Below are 15,445 nucleotides of genomic sequence, written 5' to 3'. Positions count from 1 at the left end.
TGTAATCCCACAACTGTGCTGAGTAAATCTCAGGTTTATTACTGGACTAAGAGTGTACAGAGACCATCCTCTATGAATAGAGCTGACAATTCCTCTGCAGTGCTGACCCTTGTCTGGAGTTTACAGCATGAGCTTGGCTACTAGCCAATATGAACAATGTTTAAATTTTTTTATGGCAGCTCAATGAGCTTTCAAACATTCATCTGCTTTACTTACTGTGCTTAATAAAAAGCAAGCCAATGTATTTTCTCATTTCCTTTTCATCACTAATAAGAGTAACCATCAACCTTATGAAGGATATAGTCTGCTTTTACTTCCAGCTTCTTTTCCCCAGTAGCTCTGCATCGAAGCACTAATAGAACACCATTATCCCACCCATCATCATTACACAGATTTGGATATAAAGCAGCATATATCTTGTCACTAAACCATAACAACTATACACAGTAAAAGCCCTTGGGAATTACTTCTGTACTCGGACATCAACATTTTAAGGGAGTTTTACTGTATTAATGAAATAGTTGCTTTATACAAGCCTTTATATTCTGGAAAGCTTACAAAATTTCTTTTAAAAATGATTTATTCATTTATTTGAGAGAGAGAGAGAGAGAAAGTGGGGGGTATGGGACAGAGGGAGAGAATCTTCAAGCAGATTCCCTGCTGAGTGTGGAGCCCGACCCAGGGCTTGACCCCAACGACCCCATGAGATCATGACCTGAGCTGAAACCAAGAGTTAGACACTTAACCAAGTAAGCCAGTCAGGCGCCTCACAACATTTTTGATAGCAACACAAAACTTTGTAATCTATGACACCAATAACATTTCCAAAGAAAGAAGTTTCATATGCGATCTTCGTATAAAACAACCTGATTACTAATTTAGGAATCATGTACATTTTAAGTCATATGTATTTACCTAAAAGAGTGCAATGATTTATTAAGTTTTAAAGATATGCATATTATATTTATTAACTTATTTTGTGTGCTGCCTCATTCTAAAAGCAATACAAAGAAATATAAGAATGTATGCAGCAAACACCATCTGAAGTTCAGTTTGATATTCTATTCCATACTTCATTTGTCTTAAATTCTTTTAGAAATAAGATGTTTAAGTATATTTATAAATACACATAATAACTATATATATATGTTAAGTATACAGTGCTAATGAATGTGTGTATATGGATATATATACCATGCATCCATATATGCATCTATACATGCATATAATATGTGCCCATCATATATGTCTACAGGAACATACACTTACACACATGTATACATATACCTGCATGTATATTTACATATACATACATACATACAAGTATCTCAGTGTTTATGAGCTTTGAAAATACCCAGTATGTGTAGCAGAATACGTCAACCATCTCCAAAATTCATTCCCAATCTGCCACTTGGAGATCTGTCAAACTAATAAAGAAGCATATTGTGTAAGCATACACACTGGGCACATAGCGAGTGTTTTCTGGGTCCTGGTTCCCCACTCACCATCATCCCCTATCAATCATGTCCTCAGCAACAGCAGGGGCAATGGAAATAGAAGCAGAGGTAATTAGAGGTGTGACTCAGTTCCACATGCACGGAAAATAAAGGCCACAGATACCCTGTTAAAACATGTTTGCATTATAGTCTTACCCAGTTCCATACTGAAAAAAGAGGAAAGGATTATGCTAATGAATGAAGTTCTTGACTCTTTAAATACTATTGCCAAACTTTTTTTTCTGAACCATAAAAACCACATTCTCTAGCCACTCCCTTGGCTGCAAGAACTTGCAAATTTTCACATTATTTTGATTTATGAAGTATCATCAAAAGAAAAATACTAGCTTATTATAGTACAAGAAGGATTGGGTTTCAGAATTAGACAGACCTGCGTTTACAACCTGGCGTTGTGAAAAAGCAAATTAGTAAATTATCTTAGCCCTGTCATGGTAAATATGGCTAATAATATATACTTTGTAAGGTTTTTGTTGAGCACTAAGTAGTATGTTAATCACTGGGTACATACTTGGCAATCGATAAATGGCCATTCGAATATTTTTATCACTCATCCTCGAGACAGGATACTTACAATTCAGGATGCAATAGATAACTCTACAATATTTTTTGGAAGCTGAAGAATAGAGTACAAAGGATATATATGGGGAAAAATAAAATTGTGAAGCAAGTGTTGATGATGATGATGTGGAGAAAAAGGAATCCTTGTGCACTGTTGGTGGGACTGCAAACTGGAAAACAGCTTGGAGGTTCCTCAAAAAATTAAAAATAGAATTACCCTATGATCCAGTAATCCCACTACTGGGTATTTACCCAAAGAATATGAAAACACTAATTCAAAAAGGTATATACACCCCTATGTTTACTGAAGCATCATCTAGCGAAATTATGGAAGCAGCCCAAGTGTCCATCGATAGATGAATGAAGAAGTGGTATATATATATGAAATATTATTCAGCCATAAAAAGGAATGAAATCTTGCCATTTGCGATGACATGGATGGAGCCAGAGAGTATTACGCTCAATGAAATAAGTCAGAGAAAGACAAATACCAAATGATTTCTCTCATGTAGAACTTAAGAAACAAAACAAATGAACAAAGGGGAAAAAAAGAGACAAATCAAAAAACAGGCTTTTAACTACAGAACAAACTGATGGTTACCAGAGGGGAGGCCGGTGGAGGGGATGGGGGAAATAGGTGAAGGGGATTAAGAGTACACTTATCCTGATGAGTACTGAATAGTATAGAGAATTATTGAATCACTATATTGTACACCTGAAACTAATATAACACTGTATGTTAATTATACTGAAATTTAAAATTAAGAAAAAAAAAAAAAACCTGCCCTCTGTTCTGCAAATTTCTAAACATCCTTGTTATTTTATACTTGCCTAAATAGATTTCTCATTTCGCGTGAAAAAAAAATGTGTTTAGCATCAAAAAAGAATGTTGTGAGGGCATAGCTATTTGTAGGATGTAGGAAGACACGATTCTGTGCTCTTTTATAGAGAAAGCAAACAAGATACCACGACCATGGCATGAATCAATTTCCAAAAGTGAAAGCAAGCCAGTAGCCTGAGGAACACAAGTATTCCTGGCATGGGAGCCCGAAGTCAATGTCTGCGATGGGTCTCAGAAAAACGACAGAGTGAAAAGTGTTGAATAACATCCTCAAAAGCATCCTTATAGCAACGACAGCCCTGAGCTGCACAGGCTATTTCTAAAAACACAGGCTGGTGGGCTTCAGGTTCCTCACGTCTCCTGGTCCTCCTCACTAGGGAGGCCAAGGGAACACTGGCCACACACAAGTGTTCTGCACTCAAATTCCAGTTTCACCACTTACCAACTGCAACCTCGGACAACTGTCCAGTTTCTCAATGTAACTAGTCTCCTCTCATGGGAAACGGGGGTCTGATGGTGCCTTGCCCATAGGCCTTTGGGAAGATAAAATAAAGCACCGAGCTCAGTTATAAGCCAGAGGACAGAAACTGCTGATGTTAAGGTGCTGCTCTAATATTAAAAAAGGAACAGTCAGAATTAGAACCAAGGAAGTTTTTATACCAAGACTATTAATACAATATGTCCTGTAAATAACCACATCTACCTGTCATATTTGCATTCGTATCACATTACAGAAAAAAAAGGGAATCAAATGTTAGATTTGATTTCATGTCAGCACGTCAGAGCATCCCAAAAGGGAACTAACTCCATAGCAGCTATCTGAACCCTTTGCTTAAGGAAACACCCACAGTCTCCAAATGCTTTGTCTTTGATATCTCTTTTATTACTCCGTTCACATTCTCAGTCCGTGTATTACCAAATTCCAGCCACTGAATGTCAGTAACTTTTTCCAGTTCCATGCAAGTAACATTCTTCCGCTGCTTTTAAATATCCACCTTCATGTGAATATTCCCGAAATCTTTATTCTGTCTTTCACATAAAGAATCTTAGTTTTGTTTTTCTTTTCTTGTCACTTTCCAACTACCTAAGTAGTTAGTAAGACTTCATATGCCTTTAAAAGTTATAGAAATTTCTAAGTCTAAATAAATCCCAAAAAGGATAAGTCCTGAAGTACCATCATGAGATGCTTGCGCTTGAGTTCCAACTTTGGCTCCGCTAATGTGTAATTTGACTGTTTAGCCTTAATTTATGTTTCTGTAAAAGGAGGGGTTATTCTAGACCAGGGTTTCTCAAACTTGACATGGTTTGCTTGGATAATTTGTTGTTATAGAGGCTGCCCTGTGCATTGTACGATATTTAGCAACATCTCTGGCCTCTAAACACTAGATGCCAGGAGCAATCCTCTCCCCAAGCTGTGACAACTGAAAATGTCTTCCTCAGACATTGCCATATGTCCCTCGGAGGCGAAATCACCTGGGCTGAGAAATTAGTCTATGCTTTAATCTATGGGTGGTACAATGAAAGAATCTGCATTAGCATTTCATTTCATGATATTTCCACTAAAATTTAATTACCCAGAGGGCAGGGACATTTTTCTGTTCTGTTCAGTGCCATATTTCCAGGGGACACTTGGTATAGTAGGTATTCATTACATTTTGTTTGATGAAAATGAATAAATGATGGAATATTTAACTTTACAGAAATTGAAACCTCTCCATTTATCACCTCTTAGCAACACATTTTGATGAGTCTCTAAGCAATATTCGTCTTCCATGCTTACTCCACTTTTTTTTTTTTTTCCTTATGAGCTTAAGGATATTGTACTTGCTTCCTTTTAACATAAATTCAGTTCAGCTACCCTTTAGAATCCAAGGTGCTTGGGAGCAAGAACTGTATTGTCCTTCCCCTCAATTCAGCACATTAATCAATTCTTTACACATGTGGACTGATAGATTGGAATATCCCATCTTCAATATAGCAGCATGAGATAGGCAGCAAGTGGATCCAAATTTCTGAAATATAGATTTTCCTCTCTAATAAATACCAGGGAAGCAAAAATGTTCCTTTCCAACCATTTATATATACAGATTCATTTCTGAGTTTCAGAAAACTTTACATGTTCTTCATGCATTAATTCAAGAATGGTATTCTCTCATTCCATAGCATATGCTTTCTCTTTTTTGTTGAAAGTGAGTCTTCATGTCAAAAAGCAACAGCTGTTCTCAATTACAGCATCCACTTTTAACCTTTTGTGGCATTGTAACTGACCACTGAACAGAGAATTCAGGAATATTTTACATGGAGGGTCTTTCACTATTAAAAGCCATTCTTACATCTTATTTTTATTTTATTTTTTATCATACAAAAAGTCTGTGTTCATATAATGGCTATGAGTTTCATGACCTTGACTCACCCTTGGAATCTCTGGGTCTCCTCTCACAGAATAAATCTGTGATTAGAAGTCCAACACTGCGTGTTTCTAAAGGACAATCAACAGCGACACATCTCAGAGGACTCCTGGAAGAGGAGTAAATAACAACACGACCAAAGTTTATAATACATTTTTCCTACATGGTATCATGGATTCTGTTCCATAAAAGAGGCATCCATAAGTGATTACAGTTATCTGCCAACAGGATGTTTTGTCCACATCCTGGAAGATGAGAAGCTACAAGAACAGAGTATACATGCAGTCTCTCCAGTCATATGATTCTTTCCAAATGGCCTTCACTTTCGGAGCACTTTCATCAAACATTATCAAAACTTAAATACTTCTCTCCACAATTGCTTTCTATTAAAGTTTAGTGCCACCTGTCAGAGCTGTAACATAAACCCTTATTAGCGCTTATAAGTTCTACTCTGGAACTAATAAGGGATTGTCAAAACTCCAAACACAGACAGAAGGGGGGGGGGGGCGAGAAACCACAGGAAAGAAGGTGGAGAGTGCGCAACAAATCTGTACTTGCAAAGCAATCTTTGTGAGACCAGCCTTTCACAGAACCTAAGTATCTCAAGAGAGAGAAGATCTACTTCTTAGTTTATTTTGCATAAGGTTTGGTTTCCCTTCCTCTGAGAGGTGTTGACTAAAAACAATGAAACAAACTGGAAAAGTTAATGAAATCTCAATAATCTCTTTTTTTTTTTAGAATCATAACCTGCATTTGAACAAAAATTACATCAGATTCTTCAAATTTTAAAATATAGAATCTTTGATGATTTCTGAATAGCTGGAAAGAAAAAGCATGTTGAAAAATTAAAGATGAATATTCTCTACAAAAGATATACATTATATACCAGCTTTAAAATACTTATTTTGCATAATGGCATGCAGTGCATCAGAACAAGGAAGACTGTCTATATCAACCCCAAAGTAGGCTGAAGTTAAAGAAAGGAAATTTCAAGAGTGCCTTCAGTGCCCAACTACTTGACAGTATATTACGATGGCAGACCCACGAGCTATCCGAAAAGGTCATACATATTCAGATGTCAAATAACTATAATTTTTGTATATTCAAAAGAACTAATATTCCACCTCTCACATGGAAATGGGCTTAGATATGTCTTTTCCTTGGAAAATTCTAATCACTTTTCAGATGGGTTTGCATTTAATAGATATTTAATGAGTGGTACACAAAACAGTGTCCTGATTTTCCTTTGAAAATAAGACTGAAAACGTGATGACAAAAACAACTTCTTTCAAGTAAATTAGAGCTATTTTACTTTCTGAAACTGAAATTATTTTTTACCATGTCTTAGATTCCCATAGTAAATACTGTATTGGGAAGCTCAATCCACATTTTTCCACAGACAGGCTCTCAAACAAACTACTTCGGGCGCCTGGGTGGCTCAGTTGGTTAAGTGACTGCCTTCGGCTCGGGTCATGATCCTGGAGTCCCGGGATCGAGTCCCGCATCGGGCTCCCTGCTCGGCAGGGAGTCTGCTTCTCCCTCTGACCCTCCTCCCTCTTATGCTCTCTGTCTCTCATTCTCTCTCTCTCAAATAAATAAATAAAATCTTAAAAAAAAAAAAAAAAAAAAAACTACTTCAGTGAGAAAATTATTTGTGTTCCCCAGAGACTATATATTTGGCATACAGGTGTTGCCTACATAATTATTTCTACCTTTGAAACACTAGACCAGACAAAGTATCCGAAAATTCATAGATTTTAGCATAGTAAATGAAAAAAATGATATCTTAAAAGCAAATACCCTACAGCTATTTGACAAGGGATGATTGTGAACTGGGTTAGAACCTTAGGAAAATAATACCGACCCATACAATGGCCCTCCAGGTCAAGACAAAGACTAGTAAAAGACATATTTAAAGAAGAAATGTCTTATTATTTTTCCCTCTTTGAACAATGGGATTGCCAAGATTATATAACTAAAGTTAACCTGTATAAGGTAAAATAACCCATATTTTACTAACAGACTGTAATTCTCATTTAGTTGTAATCCTGTGTTAGACTGTTACTAACATTTATAAAACTGCCTGTGATTTTTAAGATCTTTTACAGTGGTTCATTGATGACCACCTAACTTGTACTTATTAATTATGATGTATTCCAATAGTTAGACATGAATTCATTCTACTCCTTAAATTTAATGACAGTCATCTCTCTCCTAAATATGTTTGCAATTAAATTGTCTCTGACTGCTCAAAATAATCTGATTTGTAGTTTATACAGAACAAAGAACTCACATTTCTTTTTAGTATCTTAAATATGCAAATCCATGCTTTAAATATATACTGTTTGTTTTTATACAGCTTCAGAAATGAACTACAATTCTTAAGTAACTCACAAGCCAAATACACTCCCTTGTTTTTCCTCTCTTTTTCATATTTTAAAAGAGTTTTTACTTAATTACTGTTTAGATGGTACATTGACATAATTTGATTGAAAGTTTCCAGTAATATCATATAGTAATTCATGTAAACACATTTGGCATTTACTTCATACAATTTATACTGTTTTCTTCACTGCTATTTTTTTACTATTTGGGTGATTCTTAAATGTACATAATAAATACCCAAAATAAATCAAATAGATATGGTTAGTTCTATACAGAGTCAAGTAAAATGGTTTGACAAATATTTTTACTTACTTGATTACTTTTTTTTGATTCACATGATTCCTTCTAGGCAAGAACATTATTTATTGTTATAATCTCCCCCATTACCTAAGCTAGTCTTTTATACAATGAAATGTTAGGACATAACAGTGGAAAACTTCTGGGTTTAACATTTTTGAAATGTAGAATTTTTATTTTATTTTGCTATTGTTGTTTGCTTGTTCCTAAACTATATTTTCTTAAAACCTAAGTTAAAACCTAAAAGCCTTTCTGGATCTACAATAATAAAAATGCCCATCTCTAAATTTAAGGCTGCTTTTGAATAATCAGCAGGGGAAAAAAATTCTAGAAGGAATAAGAGACTGAGTCAAATACCAGATGGGAAAAATCAAGAGTGACTGATGTTCAGAAGAAGAAAAATAGAAGTTAACAAGAAGAGAGTGGAGGAAATATCACCCATGATTGAATAGACTAGAAGCTTAATGAAAATAAAAATGAAGTCTCCTCAGGAAAGGAAAATCCTACTTGGAAGAAGGAGGACAACCAGTGAATAAATAATGAATACATAGATAAATACATTCATTAAAGACATTTTCTACCCCTTAAGGTATCCCTAAGTCCTAAGGTTTAAGGTATGAGGGAGGCTGTTGAATGGATGTGTTTATCACATCTGCTTTAACACAGATGAAACAAGAAAGCAAGGAAAAGTACACATTCCAGTGACGCTGATGACTAACGATAGTGATGATATTCAAATACCTTTTTATGGATGAAGAAACTGAGGTTCAAATTATTTAGCCACACACTTGATAAGCAGCATTTCTGGGGCTCCTGAGTCCAAGCACTCTATTTTTCAGTGACAAGAGCCTTTCGCTAGATAAAACATTAAATGCAAACTTAAGTTTGAGGGCAAACTTGGGGGGGGGGTTCCTGCATCGAGCTAATGGTACCAGAACTTATTATACAAATTGGTGAGAAGACACAGAAACTTGTATAAATCAAGGGTTTGATAGCTATTATAAAGCTGTCAAAATGTATCTGGTTACTTGAAAGGTATGTACATTATTACTTATCAGTGGTATATTTTTTATTAAAATAAATGCATTGGTTTGAAAAGTCATGGGTGTGCAACTGCTAAAGGCAAAGTGGGATTGGAGGGTTATCATTTTAAACTCTGGGGAAACAAATAATTTTTTCATAATTCAAGGTAAGAAACTTCAGTGCAGTAATTAAAGGATGAGTAATTTCAGTGCAGTAATTGAAGGATGAGTCAATGAGTACTAGCTGTGTAAAACAAAAATTATTTCAGCATCTATATAAATAATTAAAACTTTGTTTTGCTATAAGTATGATAGTCAATTGATTTTTTGCAAGTCAGAAAAACAATATTCATCATAAATTCATAAAAGAGAAAGGTATTCTCTCAGATACCAGATACTAATTAATGAATAGATGAGATAAAGTAATAATTCATTAATTAGTATCAGAATAGTTAGGTGGATCTAGTCTTAACTTGTTGCAACTATGTGATCTAACAGTCAAATGTGCTCATTTCAATTTAGATGAAATGGACATCGTTATGTGTCTGAAAGAACTAGTAGATTCAAAGATAAATAGCACAAAGCATATTCTTTCTAGAACTTACATTCTAAGAATGCTTAGTTAGAATAGTTCATTCAGTAAGTATTCATTCAGTAAGTATCTGAGAACTTAATTATACTCTGTTAGTTCTAGGCATGATGTTCCTAAAAAAGGACAAAATGAGGCCCCTTCTCTCAAGTAACTTACTGCCCAGCGCCCAGCATGGAGCCCAGTGTGGGGCTCAAACTCAGGACCCTCAGATCAAGATCTGAGCCAAGATCAAGAGTCAGATGCTAAACCGACTAAGCCACCCAAGCGCACCCAAAAAAAAATGCTTCTGAATTCATTAAAACATATGAACTCCTTAAAGTTCCAGAGGGTGCAAATAGACTCAGTAGTAGGTGCCAAGAAATTCTGAATGAGATTTTCAATTTTGTCTACCTCCTCAAGAGTAGGCAGAATCTCCAAATCATTTTGTTATTGAAACCTTGACAGCTTCTTTAAGAGTTTCTGAATTGACAAAGAAATGAATAAGAACTCATACCCTAAGTCCTAGGTGAAACAAATATAATTATGAATAATCATCAAAAAGTCTAGCTGTCTTCATACATCACATCAAACACACTTTTCTATTAAGCTGCTAATGTACAAAAACAAGAAATAAAGTTTGCATTCCACAATGAATGCACAGAGATAAAACACAGAGCAACAGATTCTTCAGTGACATTAATAAGGTATTTGGTACATTAAGTCTAAACAAAGTTTGTAGGAGCAGGAATATTTATAGTAACCTCCTGGTATCTGCCTCAAATGTAATTAATTGACTATATAAAAATCCATTAGCATTCTCATTTTTTCTCTCCTAACTAAATCAAAGCAGATAGCATAATTCATTAGCCAGGATTAAAAAATAATAATAAATTTCACAAGGTTTTCTTGGCATTAATGTAAAATTTCTTCGCATCTCCAATCTTAAAAAGTTAAAAGAATTATACTGGGATGTAAGAAATACAAATGATTTCCCTAGTGAAATAAATCAAGTGTATTTTGATTGTTAATGATTGAAAGCAAACAACAGATGATTTAGGTTTATAATTTTAATATTTCATGTTATCGTTTTAAAAGAGGTTTATTAACATTCTATAAAAGCAATTTAACCTGCAATTTGACCACATCCAGCTAGCTCACCCAGAAACCAGAAACATGGCCCAAATACTTAAGCCACACATAGTAAATTAAGAGATACCATGATTTCCTCCTCTATCATTAAACTGAGAGAAAACCTATTTAAACTAAAGCCATATTTTAAAATTATATATTACAGAAACTACCAGAAAACCAAGTCTCATGCATGATTTCTTACTTTTCTTATTAGTTGTTACATTACTTTTTATCAGTTGAAGCATGTGTAGTTATTTTTATGTGCATTTCTATTTTACCAAACTTATCATAATAAGCACTCTCCCTTTTTCTGCATTTGAGGTTTGTATGGCATGCGATTCCTGAAGTATTCTTTAGCTACCAATGTTTCTTTCAGTCTTTTCTTATTTTCTCCCTCTAATCAATCCTTAAAGGAGAAAGGTGCACCGCTTTCTATTCTTGGCTTTCCTGTGTTCATTCTTCCTTAGCAGAGTAAAGCAAGACCAACAACATAAAGCATCTATTGTAGAAATTTTTAATTTCTTATCACTTATACCCTCCCACACCAATACCTCCTTCCTCATTAACACTAATAACTTATTTTTAGTTCAAACTATCATTAACTTAGCTCTGCTTTAAAATTCAGTTAAAAATCTATGCTTCTTTAAGAGTAAAGACAAAAGTATTTAACCCCCCAACACACACACAGAGATTTTTGAACTATGAACCAAACTAATTTAGCAGGGATAATGTTCATCTTTGGTTTTTTTTTTTTTTTTTTTTTTTTTTTTAGTGTGCAACACAGGATTTGGTACATACTACAGACTCAATAATTGTTGAATAATTGAATAAATATTTGGTCAAAAGATATTTTCCACTACTTTTTCTCATTTCAGGAAAAGTGCAATGTTGTGAAAGTTTGCAATATAGACAAGAAAAGTGTAATGCTATGGTTAGAATTCTGGTCCTGTACAAAGACAACTTTGGTTTTAATTATAGTTCTGAAATTGATGGGTGAGTTTTTTGACAATAAAATGTCTTTATCAATATATTTTTCCTATCAAATGGATATTGTCATATTTTCAGCATTTACTTAACCAAACTTTAACTGTCCCAATTATCCATCTATAGTGGAATAAATAGTTCAGAATATTTCATTACTAAAGTCAGAAAATGACCTGGTTATGAAATTTAGCTTCTTAATAAAGCCTACCTGTGGAAAAAGCTCAGAACATAAAACTCTAATGGGACTTCTACACATTTTGAGATTTTGAGATAATGGTTCAATAAACAAATTATAAACTTTATCTTCTGGAATGAGTAAGCTACATAAGGTAGTTAGCCTCTTTTCCTTACTCTATAAGTTTCTAATCCCAACAGTGATGATCCAAATCTCTCAATGCAAAGGCTTTTCATCATTAATGAACAAATTCCATTATGAATTTGGAAATACTCAAAATTAATCTCTCCTTCCCCTACATTGCCCAAATCCCTTATACCCCTGGTGCAAGATTGATTAGTCTGTCTTGCATTAAAAGTATTCATTTATGTATCTCTCTTTCATAGTAGATGCTGAGCTCCTGTAAGATAGATACAATCTATGTTTCCCTGTGTCTAGTGCATTATTACTTTGTACTAATAGATGGTCAAAAACACTTATTGAATTAAATTTGGTAGACTTTTTGTATATCTAAGACGCTTGGCGATTATATATCCAGATTTTATTAGATATCACCAGGCTAAGCTTAGTCTTCTCAAAATATTACATTTTGGCTAGTAACCCTTCTTTCTAAAAATTCTAGAAGCAGAAAGATAAACTGAATTATATTAAACCTTACATTAACAGACTTTTGGTTACTTTATGCCAAAATCAACTGTGGTCCTACTCCTCCTTCAATGTACAGTACTCTTAACTCCAGTAGAATTTGTATCTTCATGGGGTTTCTTGGTCTCTGTCACCACTGGACTAAATCATAGGGAAGCAGTGTGGATTGAGGTTAAGATGGCAGCCTTTGGAATCAGACTGCCTGGTTTTAGATCTCCAATCCAACACTCACTCATTAAAGAAACTAAGGCAAGATATTTAAACCTGTGAAAGCTTTGTTCTCGTTTTTTAACTGTAGATAATAATAATATGTACCTGTCAGTTATTTGGGGGGATAAATAAGATAGCTCATAGATATGACTTAGCAAATAAACACACTGGCATCTAGTAAGTAATGAACATTAAAAGAAAAAGTCTTTGAGTTCTGATACAATGCTTAGAGTGAAATAAGCACTCATTAAATATTCTTTTGAATAAAGTAAACGCGTCTTGATTTCTTATGTGTTAGGCAACTGAAAGCCTATGGTTGCTGATCATTGTATTATAAAATTATCCTGAGATGTTTAAAATCTAGCTATATGTGTGTTCCAATTAGTGGGTATATCAAGGTATTGCCCCATCCTTTTTTTAAAAAGGATGACACAATATTTTTTGGAAAAAAATTAAAAAAAAAAAAACCTGATCTCACGGAAGACATGAAGTTTATCTATCTTTTCCTCTGCTTCTTTTCTGAGGATTACCATTCCCCTCTGTGCCTAAACAGAAGCACGGCTGCTAAAATGTTGACTTGTGAGAGTCATGGCATGCTATTCAGACCAGCCTATAAGCTTACCAAAAAGCCAACTGAAAAATTAAAAACTAAAAAAGGAAACCATATCCACCATAAGAAACACCAGCACTATCACTGACAAAAACAGGAAGTTACAGCCAAGAACCAGATACAGAACTAATTGGTTGAGTACTGGATTTTTAAGACATAGTACAGGAATGCCCCATCTAATATATTTAAACAAATATTTGTTAAATATGTAAATCAGAAGAAAGTAGAATACCCTGACACATTGTCTAATAATCTGAATACACAAAGTTTTTGTGATTGTGAAAAGAAATGAAGCCAAAAGTCACCTGGAAACATCAGCAAATGTCAAGATATAACTATAAGAAAATGTCCCACCTTTAAATTACATTACTAAAAAAATCATCCCCCCTTTAAATTACAATCACATCCCATTTCATGGACCATCTCTAATTTTACTACAATTATTTTTATTGATTTATCTTCAAGATCTTTGTCTTAAAATAATTTGCTATTCATATACATGTATCTCATTCTGAAACTAGTATTTTTAAACGCTAAGAAAGTCTGTGATGATACAGCATTACTATACCAAAAATGTGCTGTTGACATCCTTCAACATAATAAACAAGATTCGAGGATATAAAACTTTCACATAAATCCTTATCCGTAAGGGCGCCTAGGCGGTTGAGTCTGTTGAGTGTCCTACTCTGGATTTTTGGCTCGGATCACGGTGGGGGTTGTGGGATCAAGCCCCATGGCGAGCTCCATGTGAGCATGGAGCCTACTTATGATTCTCTCTCTCTCCCTCTCCATCTGTCCCTGCCCCCACCTTGTACTTGCTCTCTCTCACTCACAAAAGCAATCAATCAATCAATCCTTATCTCTAGGAGTAATCTTGGGATACAACTGAATAACATAGTAGTTTAAAAAGTAGTTCAGTAAATTAGAATGAAGTTAAAAGTAAAACAATTCTGATTCACTGTGACCTTTCTGAATTACAACTTCATGTGACTCTTTTTTATTCTTCTACTAGTTTCTTTAAGACAGCATGTAACATAAGTTTGTATGCTTTATTTCTACTAATACTTTTATGCAATTCTATTTACCTCACGGATACTTATTTTTCTATTTCTTATAACTTTCAATAAGATTTTAAAACATATGAAAATTATTTAAAATCCAAACATCTAATGATTAAGTTTCTTGCCCAATGTCATATTTTATGAGATAGTTCTTCATAAACTGATACATATTACTGAGAAGGAGACATATCTATTTCTCTCCTGGTGTGGATATCAGAGACTGGTTCCATAGAGACCAAATTAGAGAGAATGAACAATTTTGAAATTCCTCCTGAGTTAGGCCTTTATTATTTTATTTAAAATAATTTTCACAGGACACCTGGGTAACTTGGCCGGTTAAGCTGCTGCCTTCAGCTCAGGTCATGATCCTAAAGTCCTGGGATCGAGTCCTGCATTGGGCTCCTTGCTCAGTGGGAAGCCTGCTTCTCTCTCTGCCTGCCACTTCCCCTGCTTGTGCGTTCTCTCTCTCTCTCTGATTAAAATATATGTTTTTACATATACATATATAAAATAATTTTCACAAATACCATATATCACAAAGAATACCATAGAGACAAAATATGATTCAAAGTGGATTATAAAGACTACTGAGATTTCTCTCCACTCACGTATATAAGGAGTAGTATCGCCTATGTTGTTTCAATTTTAGAACTTTCAAAACCATACTTAGTAATGATATTTCTGATGGTGCTTGTCAAGGATCTAAATAACATGGGGAAGTATGAGACTAGAATGTAACTTTTGCTCTCATTAAGCTTTTTGCTATAATGTCTATAGTCAAAAGCAAAATGTTATATTCCATTCACATTGGTAGAAAGATTAATTTATATATAAAGTATATTTGTTTCTTCTGCATAGTTTGAGATATACTGAATGGCTACAAAGAAAATACCAAATTCAATTTCTTTTTCAGAGTATAACAGCAAACAAAGGTATTAAGACAGACTAGATTCCCAGGACTAAGTAGTTAAATTCTCCTATGTATTTATACATTTAAAATTTTAATAACAATTTCAGTGTGTTCTTAAAC

The 15,445-nt window shown here is 34.3% G+C and overlaps 1 protein-coding gene across 1 annotated transcript in view; it reads right to left on the bottom strand.

Annotated features, from left to right (window-relative positions):
* EPHA3 (EPH receptor A3) overlaps positions 1-15,445 on the bottom strand; it is a 360,422-nt gene that overhangs the window by 239,710 nt on the left and 105,267 nt on the right. The gene's annotated exons all lie outside the window — the stretch shown is intronic.

The sequence above is a fragment of the Mirounga leonina genome, unplaced genomic scaffold, assembly GCF_011800145.1.
Source record: "Mirounga leonina isolate KUSES-001 unplaced genomic scaffold, KU_Mleo_1.0 Mir_169, whole genome shotgun sequence".
NCBI classification, from domain to species: Eukaryota; Metazoa; Chordata; class Mammalia; order Carnivora; family Phocidae; genus Mirounga; species Mirounga leonina.
This window is presented reverse-complemented; position numbering and strand designations above follow the sequence as displayed.